The sequence below is a fragment of the Corapipo altera genome, unplaced genomic scaffold (genome assembly GCF_003945725.1).
Source record: "Corapipo altera isolate COAL_440 unplaced genomic scaffold, ASM394572v1 66, whole genome shotgun sequence".
Lineage (NCBI taxonomy): Eukaryota > Metazoa > Chordata > Aves > Passeriformes > Pipridae > Corapipo > Corapipo altera.
Genome location: NW_020884924.1, coordinates 4,278,162 through 4,286,946, shown reverse-complemented (window position 1 = coordinate 4,286,946; position 8,785 = coordinate 4,278,162). Strand labels below are relative to the sequence as shown.

General features: G+C 42.3%; 1 long non-coding RNA gene across 1 annotated transcript in view; it reads right to left on the bottom strand.

Moving 5' to 3' along the window:
- LOC113953850 overlaps positions 1 to 2,080 on the bottom strand; it is an 18,418-nt gene extending 16,338 nt beyond the window's left edge. Inside the window, exon 1 of the long non-coding RNA XR_003530042.1 lies at positions 1,763 to 2,080. This is a non-coding gene — a long non-coding RNA (uncharacterized LOC113953850). The remainder of the gene's footprint in view (positions 1 to 1,762) is intronic.
- Positions 2,081 to 8,785: the final 6,705 nt, after the last annotated feature.

Below are 8,785 nucleotides of genomic sequence, written 5' to 3'. Positions count from 1 at the left end.
CCCCCCCCCGGGTCAAAGGCATCTTGGGGTTTCGGCTCAGTCCATACCCCAAGAAGATTCCAGCTTGGCTTCTCTCTCTCTGCTCTGTTCAGGTCCCGGATACAGGTTTCTCTCTCTGCTTGTCCGTTTCATTGCTGTTGCTGCTTCTGCTGCTTCTTCGCAGAGGCTTCTCTCCTCTGAGCTTCTGTCAGCTCAGAGTCATGGCTGCTGGCCCAGCATCCTCCTGGCCAGGGCCAGCAGGGTCCAGCCAGCCTATCACCACCCCTCCTTCTCGGTGAGGGAAGTCAATGAGGCCGACCGGAGAACTCCTGGGGAGTCTCTTTCTGCTCTGCTTTATGATCACTGCTGCCCCCGCTCTCAGTGGGGAGAAACGGCTGGGAAACTGCTGCAGCCCTGGCCGAGCCAGGGCTGTGGTGGCCCAGGGGGCCTCCCAAATTCGGGGTTCCCCCTCGACTACCCCTCGTTCCTCTAATTCTTTCTGCATAATCATGTCTCAGCTAGGGGCCTGGCTAGTGCCGCACCTGGTCCTGGGCCAGGGCCGGAGGAAAGCCCCTGGCCTCCGCTGGCCATACAGCCCCCTCTCTCTCTCTGCCTCATGGTTTCTAATTCCTACTGCCTCAACCAGCTTCTCTTCTGGTGTATCAAAATATGTCATTTCACAGAGGCGTAACTACAGCTTTCAATTGGCTCTGCATTGGAAGAGCCACTCTGGAGTAAACCATTTTCAGTCTGCCTGGTGGGGGGACTTCTCAAACCACGACAGGGATTGAGTGCACCTCACCAGATTGCAAATGATATCAAGCTGAGTAGTGCGGTTGCCACACCTGAAGGCCTGGATGCCATCCAGTGAGACCTGAACAAGTTCGAGAGGTGAGCCCATAGGAATTTCACGAGGTATAGTAAGACCAAATACAGGGTGCTGCACCTGGGAGGATGAATAGATGGAGAGCAGCCCTGCTGAGAAGGACTTGGGGGTGCTGGTGGATGAGAGACTGGACATGAGCCAGCAATATGTGTGCACAGCCCAGAAAGCCAATATTGTCCTGGGCTGCATCAAAAGCAGTGTGGCCAGCAGACCAGGGGAGGTGATTCTGGTGAGACCTCACCTGGAGTACCACATCCAGGTCTGGGATCCCCTGCACAGGAGGGACATTGACCTGTTGGAGCGAGTCCAGAAGAGGAACACAAGATTAGCAGAATGGAGAACCTCTTCTAAGAGAATTAGGATTGTTCAGCCTGGAGAAGGCTTTAGGGCGACCTTAGCACAGCCTTCCAGTACCTTATGGGACCCTACAAGAGAGATGAAAGCAGACTATTTACAGGGATATTGTAGCAGTGTGAGCTACATTAGAAATCTAAAATCCAATTTCCATGCTCCCCCCCAACCCTTCTCACAATTTATCCTAACACCGGAGAGAAACTTTCAGGCTAGAGGCTTCTGTAGGGGAAGGGGGAAGTATATACATTTATTTACACAAATAAATAAATTGTACAAACTAAAAGCAACTATATATATATATTACATTTCTATCAGTCAGTCCTTTCAAGCCCCTCCTTTAACTTTAGTCCAGGAGCAGCTTTTCAAGGCTGATACGTAACACAGTCTTTTGCCATGGGAGTGTTCTGGGCTCCTGAACACTCCCCCCTCACCAAGTTCTAGTTGTTTGTTGCAGTCTCTTCTCCTCATGAAGTCCAAGAAGATAGCTTTGAGTCCTTGTTTTTCTGCTGCTGTGTGATCTCTCTCTCTCTCTCTGCTTCATACCTCAGTTCGTAGGCTGCTGCAGTGTAGTTCAGCTTATCAAGCGTCTGTGTCCTGGAATGTTGATTTCTCCTCAGGTTTTCGGTTGTCCTGCATTTTAGTTCACAGCAGAGACATCCTCCGGGCCCCCCTCTCTCTCTCTCAGGGGTTCTGTCTCCAATTCTTGCCTGGGAATTTTCTCCCTAGCAATCGAGCCTCCTCCGGCCCATCCACTTGGCTCTGCTCCAATGCTGAGCCTCACATCCACTCTCACTAAACAGCGAGAGGGAAAAACACAGCCCTTCTCTGCAGCTTGGCTGCAAAGGTGGGGGGGAAAGAAGAAGAGGGACTGGCCGAAGGACCTGCCTCTCTCTCTCCCACTTACCAGTTGTTTGTGAGTCACATCCCTCCACAAACATACACTCACTCCAATGCTGTCTCTAACTCTGGCCTAGGCAGAGTTAGGGGGTTTGCAGGGCTCCCCTCTCCCCACCGGAGGGGGAGAGAGGGAGCCCAGCCACCCCCTGGCCTTCAACACCTACACGCAGCAGACACCAACAGCAAAACAACCAAGACAGAACTGCCAACAGCTTCCGGTGCTGTGATATATGATTGTGAGCAGAAGCGAACAACATGGACAGTGACTGGCTCTCCAGGGAACACTGCCCTGGTACCAAATCACCTCTGAGCCCCCCCAGCCTCTCAGGGGAGCCAATTTCAAACTATGACAGATATTTAGTGGTAGAAGAAGGGGGAATGGTTTTAAACTGAAAGATGGTAGGTTTGGATCTGATATTAAGAAATTCTTTACTGTGAAAGTGGTGAGGCACTTTGCTCAGAGATGCTGTGGATGCCCCATCTCTGGAAGTGTTCAAGGCCAGGTTGGGTGCAGCTTTGAGCAACTTGGTCTAGTGGAAGGTGCCCCTGCCCACGGCAGGACAGTTGAAACAAGATGATCTTTAAGGTCCTTTCCAACCCAAGCCATTCTATGATTCTATGATCAATTCCATGATTCTATAACGAAGCACCCACGAACCAGTATTTTCATGACTCTTAGTAAAGACAGGACCATTTTTATTCAGGAGGTGCCACTTCTGTAATAATTCTTAGTCCAGGCCAGCAGGGGAACTTTTGAGTCCAGCCAACTCTTTTTCTGACAATAACCAGTTTTGTATAGGGGAGAAGCAATAATGTACGATTGTGGACTGACATTGAGAAAGCTTTTCTTTATCCTAAATGTCTAATGACAGTTTATAGCCTGAATTTACATTGACTTTGTGACTTTTCTATTGTAAGCATAGTTATTCTTGTTGTCCATGAATATATCAGGTTGATTTGAAGCCTATTGAGCCCTGATTTAAAAGACAACTTGTGGAATAATTATCTCAAGTTAATGATGAACTATGTATAAATTTATTTTTTCTTTATTCATTTGAAAAGGGCTGCCTTTCAGTCTTATGGACTGTAACACAAAGTTATTAGAGAAGATGATTTTATTTGCTGTGCCTACACTATTTTGAACACTTCTGTAGTTTCCTTTTTTATTGTCCTTTCTCTGATCCTATAAATTTTAAAGTGTTTTTCTTTAAATGCTGCTTCATTGTGCTAAGTATATATATATATACACACATATACACAAACATGAGAATGTATAATATTCACATTTAGGTGTAGATGAAACATTAGGATCCATATATCAGTTGCATAACTTTATAAAAACAAGATATTCTATTTAATTAAAGGCAAAAAAATTCTTCCTCATTAAAATCAATTACTTCTATAAAATGTCATCATTAGTCTTAACATCTCTTTTCTGAAAAAAAAAAAGTTGATGTGAATCTTAGGTCTAGGTTTGTCAAATGACGATTTTAGACAGAGATATGTATTATAAATTCTCTCTCAGTTTTCACTGAGAGATCCATTGTTTCTTAGGTAAATTAATTTCAATAATAAATTCAGTTTGTGTTTCTTGTGTTCCAATGTTAAATTTAGATATCTTTTCTAGGTATGAAGGACACTAACAAAACCAAGACTAAAGAGTATTTTATGAAAACATCAATTAACTACAACTGTTAATTTCAATCATCAGTAAACATGAATGAGAAAAACCTATGCTTTCTCCATGCTGGATACCACAGAGTGAAATGCAAGTTTCCAAGTAAATTGGATGCAGATACACAATTCTTACCCAAGTGGTGTTTTGTTAGAAACTTTTTATCTATTACTTACTATTTAGAATACCATGGGTCTAAAAAAGAATACTCTCCTCAGTACTAAATGAAGAGAGAAAACTCATAGTGCTCAGAGACTGAAAGGGCTCACGATCAAAAATCTTTGGTTGAGAGACTGAAAATATTGATGTGCTAATAGAAAAAAAATCATCTCATTCAATCAGCTGAAAGAGAAAGAATTTGAGAGAGGACTCACTGGAAAAAACCCAAAACACTACAAAACAATATTGTCTAGAAGAAATTTTCTGTTCAGACACACATAGACTACGTTCACTATTCTCAGTGAGAGTTGTCTGCCCATTTCAGAGGGCAGAGTTCATCTTTAGCAGTTTAGGCACATCTCCTAAGTGATGATTTGAGCATTGTACAAAGCTTACATTATTCCTAGGTTGACAAAAATAACAGATAAGATTCTGCCTTTCCCTCCTTGGCTTTTTTCCATTATACCCATTACTGAAACAAATTGTCCAGTGCTTATTATGAGGATGAGGTTCTATCTTGTGTTGGAGTTTTGGGGTTAATTTCCTGAGTGAATCAAGAATGTATAACACATTTAAAGTGTGTTCCAAAGTCCAGTAAAATCAGAGGGGCTATGTAATTCATGTTGCATTACGCCCTATATCTCCTACCACTTAAGAAGAAAGAGGTATAGGCTTTCAGCCCCATCATTAAAAGCAGCATCAAACGCCTTACCCATTGAACTATTGCACGCAGAGAATATAAGATAATACATAAGGAGAACAGAAATTAGAGAATAGAAAATAATTGCTAATTTTGTGATAGGGACAACAGTATTAAATTTTTCTTTCTATGAGGCCCTCTATACTTGTTAACATTCAAAATAATGAAACATTTTCAAATTAAAGATAAATTAAAAATAAAGCCTTTGGGAACTGAAGTTTTGAATATATATGAAGAGTTGAAAGCCCTATTAAAATATTCACCCTTAGCTAATAATATGTTCTTTGCTTTCAGTTTCAGCAAGAGGAAAAGCTTGCTATCCTACAGACAATACTAAAATAAACAGACATCAGATATGTAAAATTTTACGTAAGAGTGAATTCAGTAAACCAACTTGCTAATAGTCAGGAATTTACCTTGTGTTCCTAAAAATAAACAAATAATGGTAGCAATAACAAATTCTAAAAGGTGGTCTCAGAGTGGGCTATCAAAAAGATTCTCAGGAAAACTTGGAAAGTGATTATTTGAACAGAGAACTTGAGAACCGAGTCAGAAACTCAAATGCAAGGAAATATTTGTATTCTACTTCTGATGTTTTTTTATCTGTGTTTGCACTGACAAAGTTCTTAGTGGAAAAAACATGTCTGGTTTGTTGAGCCTGTGTATTTTCTATTTTCAAATGTCCCATTTACAAGACAGCAAATAAACAATACATGACACCTACCTTCAGTGTAGATGTGAGCCCAACAATTTATAACAAGAACAGATTTAACTGGAAAATGTCAAATGCTTTGGTCAGAACTAAAGCTGACTGAAAGTTGCAAATATATTTTTAAGGGAAAAGAAACTTAAAGGTGTCTTCACCTTAGATAGAAATCACAACTTTCCCCCCTTTTTTTTCCCCAGCTTGCATGTATCATCAGAAAAAGATGAATTTAAAAGACAGCAAATTTATACAGTTAAAGTATTCATATTTGTGTACAGGTACATCCATATACATATCTATGAGTATATGGAAATTTAATCTCATTTTCTTACTCTCATTAATGCAATAATGAGATAGCCTTGTGTACAAATGAGAATGAGAACTTATGTTTTCCAGTGGCAGAGTGTGGATTCCTACCTTGATGTAAGACTTGATATACTGGACAAATTGAAATGCACAAGAGCACACAGTCAAATTCTTCTTTTAGTAAGGAAGAGCACAAGGATCTGATCTCAGGGAAATGATTCAGGTCAAAATCCTTGGTCTACATGGAGAATGTAAAGCTTTGCTGTTCCTGTGATGCTGTTTTGCACTTGCACTCAGGGTAGGATTTATGAGAAAATGACAGAGTCCTTCAAAAGTTCTGACTTGCTTTTTAGTTTTCTATCCTTTGGCATTCTCCCTTAAACAACACAACACTATAAAAAGACTATCTCTTCCTAATAAACAGATGAAAGGCTTTTTTAGTGGAATGATTGGTTTAAAAACAGAAATAAACTCCATTCTATATAGAAAGAACAAGTAAAAAGTCTTGAACTCCAGCGGTCTTACTCCATTCCTTCATTTTGCTGTAAATATTGATTTACAAGCTTTTGCCACGGACAGTGGCATTTGGGTGAAGACCAATATTGGCTTCTGGTCTATAAACCACTGTGTCAGGTTTGATAATAGACCTAGATAATCTCAAGTGTAAAGTCTTGTGATATCTTCTACGCTGTCACATTGTGAACATAAACCTGACTGGGCACTTTCAATTGTTCTCAGCACAACCAAAATAGTGAAAGAAAATGAAGTCACAGGATCACAGAATGGTGGGGGTTAGAAGAGACCTCTGTAGATCACCTAGTCCAATCCCCCTGCTAAAGCAGGTTGGCCCCAAACATGTTGCACAGGTTTGCATCCAGGCAGGTTTTGAGTACCTTCAGAGAAGGAGACACCACAACCTATCTAGGTAAATTGTTTCTGTGCTCTGTTAATTCATAGTAAGTTCTTCCTCATATTCAAATGGAACTTCCTGTAATTCCATTTGCACCTGTTGTTCCTTATCCTGTTAATGGGCACCACTGAAAAGAGTCTGGCCCCATGCTCTGGCCACCTGCCCTTAAGATATTTGCATGCATTGATAAGGCCCTCGGTCAGTCTTCTCTTCTCCAAGCTAAACAGGCTGAGTTCCCTTGGTTTTCCTTGTAAGATAGATGCTGAAGTCCCTTAATCCTCTTCTTGTCCCTCTGCTGAACCTTCTCTAGAAGTTCCTTGTCTTTCTGGAACTGGGGAGCCCAGAACGGGACATAGTACTTCACATGCAGCTTCAATAGAGCTGAGTGGAGTAGCAGGATCACCTGCTTTGACCTGCTGGAAATACTCTTCCTTATGAACCCCAGGCCTTCTTGGCCACCAAGACACGCTACTGGCTCATGGACAGCTTGTTGTTCACCAGGATCCCCAGATCCTTCTCTGTAGACCTGCTTTGCAGAGGGTCAGCGCCAGCCTGTCCTGGTGCATGGGGTTATTCCTTTCCAGGTACAGGGCTCTGCATTTTCCTTTTATGTACTTCATTAGGTTCCTCTCCGCCCAACTCTCTAGCCTGCACAGGTCTCAAAGAATGGTAACACAGCCTGCTGGCGTATCAGACACTCCTTCCAGTTTTTATCATTAGCAGATTTGATGAGGATGTACTCTGTCCTTTCATCCAGGTCATTGATGAATAAGTTAAACAAGATTGAACCCAATATTTTTTTCTGGGGAGCAACTTTAGCTATAGGTCTCCAACTAGACCCTGTGCCACTGATCACAGCCCTCTGAGTTCTGCTGTTCAGCCAGTTCTCAATCCATCTCACCATTCACTCATCCAGCCCACACTCAGGTTATCCTTGGAAATGTTACGGGAGACAACGTCAAAAGCCTTGTTGAAGTCCAGATAGACCGCACTCATTTTTCTCCCCTCATCAACTCAGCCAGTCATTTCATCATAGAAGGCAACCAGATTGGTAAAGCATGATTTTCCTTTAGAGAATCCATGTTGACTATTCCTGATTACTTTCTTGTCTTCCACGTGCTTAGAGATGACATCCAACATGAGCTGTTCCATCATGTTTCTGGGTGGGAGATCAGACTGCTTGGTCTGTAGTTCCCTAAGATGACGGGGAGTGGCTTAGTAGTAATATCTGCAGCTTCCTCAATACTTGTGTGTGCATCTCATATGGGCCCATGGATTTGTGGGTGTCAACTTTACTGAAATGATCTCTAAACCAATACTTCTCGATAAAGGGAAAGTCTTCCTTTCTCCAGACTTTTTTGCCTTCAGGGTCTGGGATTCCTGAGGGCTGCCCTTAACAGTAAAAACTAAAGCAAAGTATTGCTTTGTCAGTGCTCTAGTTGGCCTGGCTTGCTCCCCAGTTGGATGTGGTGGCATGGGCATTGACACTTTGGACCCCACCCTCTGACTTCTTCAGTTTAAGGTCCGCCTCATAAAGTTTTCTGGTCTGCTGCTAAAGATCCCTTTGCTTCTTTTAGACAGGTGAATCCTATCCTTCCCTAGCAGGCTGTAGTTATTGAAGAATGTCCCATTGTCATAAAAGCCCTCATGACAGCACCAGCCGTGAATCCAGAAGTTGCATTTGCATTATACATCTATTTCTGCACCCTTTCTTCTGACTGATAAAATGGAAGAAAAGTTAACTTGTGCATCAGTATTTTTCACTTGCACCCCAAGTCTTTGTAGTCTTCCCTAATTCTGCCCAGGTTCTGATTTGCAATGTTATTTGTGCCCAGATGAAAGAGTAGCAGTGGGTAGTAGTCTGTGCTCTGGACAAGGTGTGGTACTCAGCAACACCACGGACCTTAGCTCCCGTAAAGCTGCATACCACTTGTCAGGCAGGCAGATGGGCACTCAGTGACCTTTAACAGAAAGTCACCCACAATGAACACTTGTCTTTTTTTTTGTGATATCTGCCGTATACTACTGATACAATTTCTCCTTGCAGATCTTGCTCGTGGGTGGCTATAGTTGTTAAAGCTTTTCAGCTATGATGCTAGAGGGTGGAGACTGAAGCGAAGTCCTGTTTTGATGGGTTACCAAGGACTAAGGTGCCTCATTTTCTCTGATGTCTGCAGGAACATCTTTCTGAAACCACCTATCTATCTCCATTT